At 40.0% G+C, this 12,344-nt stretch overlaps 1 protein-coding gene across 9 annotated transcripts in view; it reads left to right on the top strand.

Annotated features, from left to right (window-relative positions):
- Positions 1–12,344, top strand: part of steap2 (STEAP family member 2, metalloreductase) — a 65,134-nt gene that overhangs the window by 16,608 nt on the left and 36,182 nt on the right. For 6 of the 9 annotated variants that reach the window (XM_043690367.1, XM_043690365.1, XM_043690360.1 and 3 more), the window contains one exon: positions 5,805–6,981. The exons of the other annotated variants lie outside the window; for them this stretch is intronic. The gene's annotated coding sequence lies outside the window, so the exon portion shown is untranslated. The remainder of the gene's footprint in view (positions 1–5,804; positions 6,982–12,344) is intronic. 9 annotated transcript variants of the gene reach the window in all.

The raw sequence follows: 12,344 nt of genomic DNA, 5'->3' as shown, positions 1-12,344 counted from the left end.
GTGTCGTTTCGTGGCTAGTTGGTGTTCATGGATGCGGATCGTTAGCTGTCTTCCTGTTTGTCCTATGTAGCATTTCCTAACTGACAGCCAGATGACTGTGACCACTAGGACTCATAACAGCACACAAACCAACAGCCATTCTCAGACAGCAACTCACCAGAACGAAGGACCCGACACCCAGCATGAGCAAAACCAATGTAGTGTACAAAATCCCATGCAAGGGCTTCACAAAACACTACACAGGACAAACAGGAAGACAGCTAACGATCCACATCCATGAACACCACCTAGCCACGAAACGACACGACCAGCCATCCTTAGTAGCCACACACGCAGATGACAAGCAACATGAATTCGACTGGGACAACACTACTATTATAGGACAAGCCAAACAAAGAACAGCCAGGGAATTCCTAGAGGCATGGCACTCATCCACAGATTCAATCAATAAGCACATCGGTCTGGACCCAATATACCAACCACTGCAACGGACAGCTGGAACTGACAACCAGAAGCGGCAGATTCAAACCACTACAAATGCCAGAGGAAAGATCACAGAAGCACTTCACAGGAGGCTCCCAAGCACTGAGGATGTCACCTAGACAGGGGACGAAACGTCTGCGACACTAATTCCCAGCTCGGCGAACAGAACCACAACAACGAGCACCCGAGCTACAAATCTTCTCACAAACATTAATGAGGTATATTGGATACTTGCCTTTATTAGTCAAAGCAATGAATACAAGAGCAAAGAGGTTATGGTGGAGCTGTACATAATGTTAGGCCACTTCTGGAGTACTGTGACCAGATTGCACAATGTGGAAGGTAGCCCTTCAGTCCACCATATCTGTGCTAGTCATCAAACATGCATCTATTCTGAACTCATTTCCAGCACTTGGCCTGTAGCCTTGTTTGTAATGGTGTTCCAAGTGCTCATTTAAATAGTTCTTAAATACCTTGAGGGTTCCTGCATCTACTGCCCTTTTATGCAGTGGCTATCCACAAACCTCTGGGTGAATTTGTTTTTCTCAGATCTCCTCTTTACCATAAAACTGTGACGCATGGTTATTAACTGTTCTACTAAGAGGATGAATTAGAATCATAGAATCCCTACTGTGTGGAAACAGGCCCTTTGGCCCAACAAGTCCACACCGACCCTCAGAAAAGTAACCATACAGATCCATTCCGCAACCCTGTTACTTTACATTTACCCGTGACTAATGCATCTAACCTACATCCCTGTGACACTATGGGCAATTCAGCTTGGCCAATTCGCCTAACCTGCACATCTTTGGATTGTGGGAGGAAACCAGAGCAGCCGAAAGAAACCCACGCAGACACCGGGAGAATATACAAACTCCATACGAACAACGCCCAAGGCTGGGATTGAACCCTGGTCCCTGGTGCTATGAGGCAGCAGGGCTAACCATTGATCCACCATGCTGCCCTGAAGAGTTTCTCTACCTCTCTATCTTGTTAAGTCCCTTAGCTTTCTCTGCTCCAAGGAAAAAAAACCCAGCCTATCTAATCTGTTTCATGGCTGAAATGTTCCAGCTCACACAACAACCTGGTAAATCACCTCCGCACCCTCTTCAGTGAAGTTATATCCTTCCTGTAGTGTAGTGACCAAATTGCACACAGGACTCCAGAAATGCCTAACTAACATTACGTACAGCTCCATCATAACCTCTTTGCTCTTGTATTCATTTCTTTGACTAATAAAGGCAAGTATCCAATATACCTCCTTAACCTTAATTTTGCCTTCCCTGCTGTCTTCATGATTCTATGATCATGCACGCCAAGGAACCTCTGATCCTCTGTCATTTCTAGGGTCCTATCATTCAACTTGTTAGTCTTCCCCACACATTTCAGGACTAAATTCTATTTGCCACTGTTTGACCCATCTGAGCAGCACATCTAGTGTATAGTAGGTTAAAACAAGGAAAATATTGGCTAATCTTAATCAACTTCCACATTTACTGGAAGGTGCTTGTAAGCACAAGGCAAACCATTGTTGTTGCATACTGGGGACTGCTATTAACTTGTACTAAAAGTTGATTTGCCTTACTTTTACAATTGATTCTGGCTTCACTTGCCAACAGACAGGTTTACTAGGATTTCTGGAACAGAGGAAATTGATGGACCTGAGTAATTGGCATCTTGGAAATCCTTGATCATACAAATATATCACTTTTTTGCTCATAGATTTGTTCCGATAATGTGATTTTGCAATTCTCGATGTAAGTTTCAAGATGATGAAAGTCAACTCCTTCTACTTTGGAGTTATTAAAAATTATTATCTGCACTTCCCATCTTACGTTCTCATTTCCAGAGGAGTTTTGATGTTCTGCTTAATGTTTCGAGTTGATAATCTTCCATCCTATAGAATTAAAATTTCAGGCCTTGTATGTGCACTGTTCCATTAAAATCTGTAATCCTGTGACTGAATAAACTGTTCTAGTTGAAGGCACAAAAAAAATGAGATTATTTGACAATATGAACTGAAGAAAAGATTGTTTTCCCATTTGAATAATATGAGAAAAAACAGGAGCTACATCAACCTTGTTAATTCATTGGGAAGCTATATTAGGATCCCATGGTGTTTTTAACTGGACAAATCAGAACCAAGACTAAAATCTGGATAAGATCACTTTTTTGTTAATAAAGTGATAAGCACACAATCCTTACACAATAAAACTTTTCATTGTACCTAGGTACATGTGACAATAATAAATCAAAAGCAAGTTTATTACACAAAATAAGCCAAGCTATTTCCATTTCACTCTATTTGAAAGACACTGAAATACACAGTAAAAATACAAGCCCATCTATCCCAGCAGCATCACTTTCCACTTACTCAAACACCAGACTCAAACACTTACTCCTTCACTGTCGTTTCTACAGGTTTGACTTAATTGTTCCTTTCAGTTCATGATCTCGAGAGTTCAGTACACTTTTCCTTGATAAGTCACACAACTGTCCTGAGACCTCTTAGTTTCAAATAACCCTTCTGGGTTTTAACCAAACAGTTCTGGTCTGGAGCTTTCAACTTCACACTGATAAAATATACTTATTTACTTTTCTGAAGTCTTTCCTTTCTCTATACATTGTGTTATGACCAGGGATAATAAGCCAAACCAAATCACTAGATTTGCAACATTACAAAATTAAAATATTCAGTGACCCTCAAAATTTCCCAGTTGTTCCTAACTAGACTTTAGGAAATAGATCTCAGACACCAAGTTTATAATAAACAAAACTTAACAGTTTATTAATACTGTAACTTAAGTAGGGCAAACCTAAATAACGCGGTAATCAAATTAATGTCTGTGATATCAGCCCAATGTTCTTTGATCTTATTCCCCATTCACATACAGGCCGACATAGTTAATGGATAAATTAAAAAGAAAATAAATGATGGATGTTGCCTTCATTTACTCCCTGGATAAGGAGTTGTTCAAAGACATTTATGTATGTCTAATTTCAAAGTGACTGACAAGTGTGGACTGTCGATAAACTTCCAGAATTATTTATCTATTTCTTACGTATTATGTATTATTTATGTATTTCTTACACACCGGGATTCTTTTCTTGGAACATCTGATTATTCTTTTTCAATAGAAACTAGAAAGTAAAATGCAGCAGCCGATCCCACAGCTTTCACAATGACTCTGTACCCACCAAAACCAGTCAGGGCCAGTTTACTCCCTTCTGTTCTTCTTTTTAATTAGTATTCTCAGTAGTTTAGTAGTTAGTATTGGTATTCCTTTGATTGACTAACTCAACATGCAGTCAGCTACCAGATCTCCGCATGATGATACATGCAGTTGAATACTCCACTGTGATCCTTTGGTTAGTAAGCAAGTTGTATTATCTTGCAAACCAGCCACCAACAACAAACGTGTGTTTGGTTTTCTTCCTTTTTTAAAAACAACATGCAGCTATTCAATGTTTAACTAACCCTAATTTTGGCTTGCAGTTCCATGAAAAAATGCAAGGAAAATAAAAGAACAATAGTAAGGGTCTCATATCAAACTTCATCCAGGACCTTTGTGAACTGAAAGTAAAAGCTTTTCAAGCTATGAGTTATTTTCTGAAGAAAGAAAAGATCCTGACCTTTGTAAACTGAAGGCAAGAAAACTCTCCTCAATATTTACTCTGTCTGCTCGTAAAACCTTTCTATTGCAAACAAATTCCCATTAGCCCTCCATGGACTCCCTCTCTCATGTAAAATTTTTAAACATGCCTGGCTTTAGAAATCCTGACAAGTTAATTATTAAACTCACATATACAGAGGAAAATCCACTAGCCTATAGTTCAAAATCACTTCCCTGGACTAAATGATATTATTTGATTTGATTTATTATTGTCACATGTATTGGGAGATATATATATATTATATATAAAATACTTACACCTTTTACGCCATAACTGCAATGTCGTTCAATTTATTCAGTCTCTTGTACATATCAAGTTGCGAAGTCACTATGGAGCAAGCCATTGGGAGTAGTTTTGAATTGCTTCTCAGAGGTGGTGTTATTTGAAGAGCCAGATGGCATTTCTCAGTTCCTGATACATCCATGGTGCTTGGAGATTGCATTGATTGGTGGATAGTTTCGATATGAAATTAATAAATTCAAAAACAGCACTTTTTTCTTTTATATATAAAAAATTTACCTTTATATGCATGGTAATTCTTATTTCATTCAATTTAGTTAGAACAGTGCACCCTCAAGTTCCCACATTGCAAAATGTGACTTGCTGATACTGGTAGATTAAATTAAATTCAAACCTGTAATGATTGTCCAGAGCTAAAAGCATTATTGCAAATATTTACTTCTTTTACCTTAATAAAAACATTGATAAAATCAACGTAAATTTTCTCTTGCCAGGTGTGATTAGGCTGATGGTGCCTTGTTAATGGGGTGCCTAGCAGCCTGACAGTAAAGCTAACAAGGCACTTGGGGTTACATTTGAAATTAACCGGAGTTTCAAAATGGAATAGGGCCTCCAGCAAGTGTCAATGGAGAGGGAGGGTGCCAAACAGTGGAGTTCATGCAGAACCTGTCTGGAGAAAGGATGCACTTGTCAAAAAGAGGCCCATGGCTAGAGCATGAGACAGCCAAAAGGTTTCCTCATCCAGATGTGAGGTACTTGTTTAATTCCATATAAATTCAGTTTTCCAAATTTAACTTCAATTTCCCTTCATGTTTGTAAATGCCTAAACTCCAGTGGAATAAAGAATCCCTGATTTATGATCTTCGGGTCTTCTGTGATGGCAAGGTTACATAGCACATGCATCAAGCTATGATGGTTGACGTTGAAAGTTGCTTGGTCGAAATGCAGTAGATCGTGGAGGAGTAGAATCTGGTATTATCTGTGAGGTAAGCTAAAGCAGTTTCAGTATATTTGAAGTCTCAGGCATCAGCAGTGGAAATTGGCCCTTCAGATAAAACACACACGTATTCTCTTGATGCTACGGAGGAAGGGAACTGTATTCTTGCATGCATATTCAATTTGAATACTTCAGCTTACTGGACAGACCGATGTACCAGTGGTTAAAGATGGATGAAAGATGCACAGCTAGTTATGGCATCCAACGGCCTCAACCCAAGGGAGTAAGTGGCATTCATGGTGGAACAGCCACCACTACAGTCAGATACAGAGGCACTAACCAGCGCATTGGCCACATCTTATCACCAAATGTGAAGCTATTTATGCATCCTGTATAGAGCCAGGCAGTAGGTGGCATTTCTTCAAAAGGGACTTGACCTAATGTGAGTGTGATTCGTTTATCCATTCAGGTACCCACATCTGATTCAGAGTGACTAGGGTCACAACTTTGAGAGCAAGATCCTCCAGATGCTTTGCAAGGTCTATGGCATTGCCAAGAGAGGCTCCACGCCCGATCATCCAGAGGAAGTGAACAGTGAAAATAATTCAACCATACTCTGCATGACTGTTGTGTATCAAAAATAGCCTGAGTGGCTCCTGGACATGGTTTGTTTTGGAATGGCACCCTGTCCTCACCCACAGGCTATCTTTTCTTTGGACAAGACCCAGACCTTCCATCTCCTTGTGCTCACCACATCTACTGATGGAAATGGACAGGTAAATGAATGAATAGCTAAGCATCACATGAGCTAACCTAGGAGTTCAAGATGGCATCCACGAGAGCCAAGAAAGGAACACTAAGAAGAAAATTGATTGAATAATAGAAGTGCTGATTGGACTGACTTTCCCCAATCAGAGCAAGAGTATTCCTCCAAATCAGTATTAGTGGTCAGAATAAGCCCGGTATCCTGAATCCTACTGAGTCATCAAACAGCTGGACACACATGGTCGCACCAATATTATTGAACCAATAGGCTGGAGAGCAGCCTCAGAAAACAGTTCATTGAGTGGGAGTTGTTTCAGGCTAAAATTGTGTAATGGAACCTGAAGTTGGGATGCCTGATGGCTCATACGGAAGAGCAAAACAATGAGTACCCTGGAGTTGGTTGTGAATCCAGGGAATATATGCAATATGAGGAAGCCTACTCCTGGTAGATGGCTCAGAGATGACTGGCTGGGAAGCAGCAACTGAAAATGCTGCTGATCGTACAACTCCTGGAGACCTGACCACAGTAGACTGCAATGTGGTGATCTGCTGCACAGACTGGACCCCATGGAAAGCATCAATAAAAGCTGAGGAGGTTATCTTGAAGAAATGTTGGCTGTCACCCGAAACTTGCCATTTTCCTGGATCGGTAATGCAAGAAGAGCATGCTGCAAGTAATGTGGACCCAAACATTCTAGCCACCATAGCACAATCAAACTTGCTAATCACATAATTGTTTCATTTCACTGCATATTTGTAAAGGCCAGATACCAATGGAATAAAGAATCCTGACGTCATGGCTTTTGGGCTGTCCATGCGTTTGAGTCCATGCGCTTGAGTCTCACATTACAAAGTATGAATGAAATATGTCTAGAAACAAAGTGAGTAAAATTACTTGCCACTGTAGTAGATTATACCTGCAAATGATGGAAGTGTGTCTCCCAATGTCACAATCGTAAACCCAATTTCCAGAGATGTGACTTGGAGAGACAGTGAGTTGAATGGCTTCCTACTGTGCTGTAATAATTCTGATGCACAGCTCTGTGATTGTAGTATGTATTAAATTATGCCTTTTGAAAATATTCCATCTGCTTATTGAATATAACATATATTTAATTTATTTGTGGTCCATCAAACTGCCTTAAATGCTCACCAGAATGACAAATATCGAAAATCCCATTGTAAAATTTTTCATAGATTATTTTTTTAAACAGCTCAAATGCAGAATATCCTCATTCAGAATATAATTATTACTGTCCATTGACACCAGACTGAAGAGTTAGATTGATGTTGAAGAATTGAATTCATTCATACAGTTGGTTCATTTGAAAGATGTCTCAGTATGTATTCTGCAGTAATGGGATCAGCAGTGGATCAGAAGACATGTCAAAAAGCTGGTCCATTTTTTTCAAAGTTGTTCCTTTTCTCAAGGATACTGTGTCCTTGGTTTTTTTCAGAGGGGTCCAAATCTACTAGTTTGATACAAAGAGAAAGGGGTATTGGGAGGCCTTTTTGTTTATATGTAAACAGATGAGACTTTAGGGCAAAACTTTTATGTTTTTAGAATTAACCTGTATAATGAAAGGGGAGCAGCCAGTCATAGAGATGTACAGCATGGAAACAGACCCTTCGGTCCAACCAGTCCATGCTGACCAGATATCCCAACCAAATTGAGTCCCACCTGCCAGCACCTGCCCCATATCCCTCCAAACCCTTCTTGTTCATATACCCATCCAGATGCCTTTTAAATGTTGCAATTATACCAGCTTCCACCACGTGTATAGCTCATTCCATACACGTGCCACCCTCTATGGAAACGTTGCCCCTTAGGTCTCTTTTATATCTTTCCCCTCTCACCCTAAACCTATGCCCTCTAGTTCTGGACTCCCGCACCCCAGGGAAAAGACTTTGTCTATTTATCCTATCCATGCCCCTCATGATCTTGTCAACCTCTATACAGTCACCCCTCAGCCTCAGACGCTCCAGGGAAAAAAGCCCCAGCCTGTTCAGCCTCTCCCTGTAGCTCAAATCCTCCAACCTTGGCAACATTCTTGTAAATCTTTTCTGAACCCTTTCAGGTTTCACAACATTTTTTCAATAGGAAGGAGACCAGAATTGCACGCAGTATTCCAACGGTGGCCTAACCAACGTCCTGTACAGCTGCAAGATTACCTCCCAACTCCTGTATTCAATACTCTGACCAATCAAAGAAAGCATACCAAACGCCTTCTTCACTATCCTATCTACGACTCCACTTACAAGGAGTTATGAACCTGCACTCCAAGGTCTCTTTGTTCAGCAACACTCCCTAGGACCTTACCATTAAGTGTATAAGTCCTGCTAAGATTTGCTTTCCCAAAATGCAGCACCTCACATTTATCTAAATTAAACTCCATCTGCCACTTCTCAGCCCATTGGCCCATCTGGTCAAGATTCTGTTGTAATCTGAGGTAACCTTCTTCACTGTCCACTACACCTCCAATTTTGGTGTCACCTGCAAACTTACTAACTATACCTCTTATGCTCGTATCCAAATCATTTATGTAAATGGCAAAAAGTAGAGGACCCAGCACTGATCCTTGTGAAACTCTACTGGTCACAAGCCTCCAGCCTGAAAAACAACCCTCCACCACCACCACCCTCTGTCTTTCCCTTTAAGCCAGTTCTGTATCCAAGCAGCTAGTTCTCCCTGTATTCCGTGAGATCTAACCTTGCTAACCAGTCTCCCATGGGGAACCTTATCGAACGCCTTACTGAGGTCCATAGAGATCTCATCTACCACTCTGCCCTCATCAATCTTCTTTGTTACTTCTTCAAAAAACCCAATCAAATTTGTGAGACATGATTTCCCATGCACAAAGCCATTGTTTGTCATTTATATAAATGATTTAGATAGAATATAGCTTGTAAGTTAGTAAGTTTGCGATCACACTAAAATTGTGGACAGTGAAGAAGGTTATGTAAGATTGCAAAGAGATCTCAGTCAATTAGGTCAATGGACTGAGGATTGACAGATGGAGTTTAATTTGAATAAATATGAGGTATTGTATTTTGGTAAAACAAACAATGGCAGGACTTATACAATTAAAAGTAGGGCCTTAGGTAGAGTTGCAGAACAGAGAAACCTAGGGTTCAGGTCCATAATATTTTGAAGCTTGCAGGTGATTAAAAATGTTTAGCACACTTGCCTTCATTGCTCAGACCTTTGAGTACAGAAATTTGGAAGTTATCTTGAGATTGTTTATGATGTTGATGAGGTCTCTTCTGGAGTACTGTGTGCAGTCCTGGTTGCCCGCTTAGAGGAAGGATTTTATTAAGCTGGAGAGGGTTCAGAAGAGATTTACCAGGATGTTGCCAGGAATGGAGGGTGTGAGTTAAGGGGATCATGAGGGGCATGGTTAGTCTAGGACTTTATTCACTTGAGTGTAGGAGGTTGAGAGGGTGATCTCACAGAGGTTTATAAAATTGTGAGGGGTATAGATAAGGTGAATAGCAGGTGTCTTTTCCCTAGGGTGGGGGATTTCAAGACGAGGTGGAGAAAGATTTTTTAAAAACTTGAGGGCAATTTTTTTACGCAGAGAGTAGTTTACGTGTTGAATGAACTTCCAGGGGAAGTGGTTGATGTCGATACAGTTACAATGTTGAAAAGATATTTGGATAAGCCCATGAATAAGAAATGTTTGGAGGGATGTGGGCCAAGTACAGGCAGGTGAGACTAGTTTAGCTTGGGATTATAGTCGACATGGACTGATTGGACCAAAGGATCTGTTTCTCTGCTGTATGATTCTGACTGTATGATTCTATGACAAGAGATATTGAATATTTAATCAAAAAGGAAAAAGAAGCATACTTATGTTTAAGGAAAATGAAATCAGACAAGGTCCTTGACGAATATAAATGAAACAGGAGAAAACTTAAACAAGGAATTAGGATGGCTAAATTTGGTTATGAAATTCCTTGTCAAGTAGAATTAAGGAGAATCCCAGGGAATTTCTCACCCTGGCAAGGAATTAGGAGCAAGAAGGTAGCTAGGCAAAGGATTGGTCCACTCAAAGACAAAGGAGGGAATTTATGTGTGGAGCCAGAGGGAGTGTGTGAGGTCCTTAATGTTGGTATTCACGTGACGGGAGGGTATGTTGAAATTCTAGGGCATGTTTATACTAAGGAGGAGATGTTGATGTTTTGAAAAATGTTAAGGTAGATACGTCCTCAATGTCTTATGGGACTATCTCAGGATACTAAGTGAGGCAAGGGAGGAACTGAAAACAAAAAAATATTGGAAATTACACCAGGTCAGACAGCATCCATGGAGAGAAAGCAAGCTAACATTTCGAGTCTAGATGACTCTTCATCAGAGGCAAGGAAGGAGATTGCTGGAGCATTTTTAGCTACAGGAAACGTCCCCGAAGACTGGAGGATAGCCAACATTGTTCCTTTGTTTAAAAAGGGCAACAAGGATAATCCCATAAATTATAGGCCAGTGAGCCTTACATCAGTGGTAGGGAAATTCTTGGAGAAGATTCTTAGGACAGGATTAATCACGTTTGGAAAAGAATGGACTCACGAGGGATAGTCAGCATGGCTTTGTGCAGGGGGGTCTTGTCTCACAAATTTGAGTTTTTTGAGGAAATGGCAAAGACGATTGATGAGAGCAAGTCACAGATGTTGTTTAAGTGAACTTTAGTAAAGAATTTTACTAACTTCATGAATGGTTGGTCCAGAAGATTAAATAATGTGGGATCCATGGTGAGTTGGTAAGTTGGTTACAAAATCAGCTTGATCATAGAAGACAGCGGGTGAGCTGTGGAGGAATAGTTTTCTGACTGGTGATCTGTGACCAGTGGTGTTCACAATGATTAGTATTGGGACCTCTGTTGTTTGTAATAAATATAAACGATTTGTATGACAATGTAGGTGGTGTGATTAGTAATTTTGCAGATGACACAAAAATCGGTGAAGTTGTGGATAATGGGGAAGGTTATCAAAGAATATAGTTGGAATGTTGGGCTGAGAAAGCAGGTGGACAAATGTGAGACGATATATTTTGAGAGGTCAAATGCAACAGGAAATTATATAGTAAATGGCAGGACCCTTAGGAGCATTGATTTCAGATGGATCTTTGGGTACAAATCCATAGCTCCCCGAAAGTGGCAACACACCACTGAAAAGGTGGTAAAGAAAGGCATTTTTCTTCAGCTTCAACATTGAGTATAAAAGTTGGCAAGTCATGTTGCAACTTTAGTTAGGCCACATTTAGAGTATTGTCTGCATTTCTGTTGCTGCACTATAGGAAGGGTGCAAAGGTGATTTAACAGGACATTACCTGATTTAACTATAAGGAGAGGTTGGATAAACTGCATTGTTTTCACTAGAGCATTGGAGGCTGAGGGGTGACCTGATAGAAGTATGTAAAATTATGAGGGCAGAGATAGTCAAGAGTCTTTTTCCCAGGATGAAAATGTCAAATATGAGGAATATAGGTTTAAGGTGAGAGGGGGAAAGTTAAAATGGAGATGTGTGGGGCAACAGAGGGTGGTAGGTGCCTGGAATGTACTGCCGGGTGAATTGAAAGAAGCAGATACAATAGCAACATTTAAGAAGCAGTTAGACAGACAAATGAACTGGCAGGGAATGAAGGGATACAGATGGGACATGCGCAGACAAATGGGATTAGGTTAGAAAAACATCATGGTTAGCACAGACATGGTGGACCTGATCCTGTGCTGTACTGTTCTATGTGCTAAGGTGAAGTATATTTATTGAAAATTTGAATATTAGGGAATTAATTTTTGAGTATTTGATCTGTTCTTCTCCCACCTCCGTCTCATAAGCACAATGCACTAAATAGTTCCAGTGCCAAAACACTAAAAGCTTGTAATAATAAAACGACTGTTCAATTAAAAATCTATATCATGTGTCATGGAATAATGGTTTTGTGATTCTGGATTTTCGTGTCAGTTTTCTCTACCATTCTTTCTGATACCTGCAACAAAAATGTGTGCAGTGCCTCAAGTTATATCGTGTTTTTGTTTTATGTTGTTAATTTATTAGTTTTTTGCAGGGCAATGGACGGTAATTAATTCAATCAATTGCTAATTTGTAATGTATTTATCAAACAAAACAGACAATATGCAGTTGAATCTATTGTAATTGGAGCTAAGACTAAAGTAGAATAACTGTGAAGTTATAGTTCCTGCATGTACTATTTGTTAGATGTTAGTTAAAAGTGTCTTGATATAATGAA

Source organism: Chiloscyllium plagiosum, chromosome 5 (assembly GCF_004010195.1).
Source record: "Chiloscyllium plagiosum isolate BGI_BamShark_2017 chromosome 5, ASM401019v2, whole genome shotgun sequence".
Taxonomy (NCBI): Eukaryota; Metazoa; Chordata; class Chondrichthyes; order Orectolobiformes; family Hemiscylliidae; genus Chiloscyllium; species Chiloscyllium plagiosum.
This window is presented reverse-complemented; position numbering and strand designations above follow the sequence as displayed.